Consider the following 2,271-nt stretch of genomic DNA (forward strand, 5'->3'; position numbering starts at 1 on the left):
CCAAACTCCCAATCCAACCCTTTCCCACCCACTTCCCTTTGTCACCTACCTGTCTATTCTATGTGTCCCTGAATATGAGAAAACTGAGTTTTGAATCTTGGATCTATCATTTATTTGCTATTTGTCATAGGAGATCCAAGAGAACCTTTAATATCCTTGTTCAAATATGGAGAGAGTGGCATTCACTGCCTGGAGAAACTTGATGGATTTAGTCAAAATATGTAAAAAATATAGCACAGTTCCTTCCTGTAGTAAATATATAATTATCACTGGTAATGAGATGTGACTGATTTTTTTCTTCTATGTTTCAAATGTCTGCATTGCTTCCCCACCTCTATATTATGAAACAGTTACAAAGGTTGTTAGTATACCCATTTTTGCAATGTGTGCTGTGCTTAGATGTTCAGTCATGTCTGACTCTGTGACTCCATGGATTTTAGCCCATCAGGCTCCTCTCTCTATGGGATTTTCCAGGCAAAAATACTGGAGTGGGTTGCCATTTGCTTCTCCAATTTTTGCAATATTAAGTACATTTTTTTCCCCATGTGAATATCCAACATGTGAGACAACTGTAAAATATATTCTCAGCAATTGCTGTTGCAAAATAATATCTACTTACATTGATCTGGATCTTTCCAATAAATACAAATCATACTCTTTAACATTGAAAAAATACACTCCATCTTAAACATTTAAAAAATGCATTTACTGTATTGCTCATGCTTCCAAATCTAATACTCTAGTTTACAACTCCTGTTGCCATAAAAGTCCTCAGATATGTTTTAATTTTATTGGACCAAAGTTGTTCTTCATTTTCATTGCACTGGACTGACTTTACCATAAGTTAGTTGTAACAATGATCCTTGTGTTTCTGAGTAGAAAAGACACTTTAAAACACATACCATACAAATTAATTCAAGATTAATTAATCTAACTAGCAAACAGACATGACAATTTCTTGGCTTGGGGCTGTGATGGTTTGGTTCTTGGGTGCCCTTAGGTAAAAATTCTCAGGTTTGTTTCTCTTTGAACCTTTTCTGGAGTATCTACTGAGCTCTCAGACTTACCTGAATGGGATCTCTGGGATCTTACCTGAGTAGACTTCCCTGGTGGCTCAGATGGTAAAGCATCTGCTTATAATGTGGAAGACCCAGGTTCGAGCCCTGGGCTGGGAAGATTCTCTGGAGAAGGAAATGGCAACCCACTCAAGTACTCTTGTCTGGAAAATCCCATGGACGGAGGAGCCTGGTAGGCTATACAGTCCATGGTGTCGCAAAGAGTCATACACGACTGAGCAACTAAAGTTTCACTTTCTTTCACTGAATTTTCAGACTTACCTGAATGGGATATCAGAAGAAATTCTCAGTGTGGGTGTCTGAATTCTTGCCTGGAACGTTGGTGATGGAGACTGAATCTCTGCTCCCAGACGGACCAACAACAGGAATAAAACTTTGGTTCCTGAGTTATGATAAAGAATCCAAATTCAGCAACAAAGCCCTGTTCAGCACCAGGGATGAACACATTGTAAGATGTAGCAGAGGAGACAGTTATAGCTCCCTAGGCTGTTCATTAGGTACTGGCCCCACACCTCTGAGCACATGCTTTCCCTATGCAACACTGGAATGAAAATGAAGGAAATGATTCTGTTGAATTTCTGTTTCCAAGACATCAGATTAAATCCAGTCGTGTGAATCCAGTTTTTACTCCTCCTTCTCCAGGAACTCTCTGGCCTTCCAGAGTTCTCATACATTTATAGCTAATTCCAATCTAAGTTAATATGTTCTCCAAACCATACTGATAACCCATGTTGGCCAAGTTCCATGGAATTCCAAAGTATCTTCTTGTGGTATGAAATACCTTCCAATCTAGAAAATTAATATTAACTTTGTCAACAAAAGAGGGAAGTATGTTTCCTTCTTATAAAATCATGTATACTACAACTTTGACTTTATCATCTTTTTGACAAATCATATGAAATTTTGTACTTTGAACAGAACTTATGAGTTTTCATTCATTCATTTAAGAAATGTTAGTTATATAGATTTCATGTCAAAAAAATAAAATGCAGGGTGACATCATCCTTATGGCAGAAAGCAAAGAGGAACTAAAGAGCCTCTTGATGAAAGTGAAAGAGGTGAGTGAAAAAGCTGGCTTAAAACTCAGCATTTAAAAAAATGAAGATCATGGCATCCACTCCCATCACTTCATGGCAAATAGATGGGGAAACAATGGAAACCGTAACAGACTTTATTTCCTTGGGCTCCAAAATCA

General features: G+C 37.7%; 1 non-coding gene across 1 annotated transcript; it reads left to right on the forward strand.

Moving 5' to 3' along the window:
• Window positions 1–1,103: 1,103 nt before the first annotated feature.
• On the forward strand, window positions 1,104–1,175 carry TRNAY-AUA (transfer RNA tyrosine (anticodon AUA)). The gene has a single exon. It is a non-coding gene; the product is annotated as a tRNA-Tyr (tRNA).
• Window positions 1,176–2,271: the final 1,096 nt, after the last annotated feature.

This window comes from Muntiacus reevesi, chromosome 15 (assembly GCF_963930625.1).
Source record: "Muntiacus reevesi chromosome 15, mMunRee1.1, whole genome shotgun sequence".
Taxonomy (NCBI): Eukaryota; Metazoa; Chordata; class Mammalia; order Artiodactyla; family Cervidae; genus Muntiacus; species Muntiacus reevesi.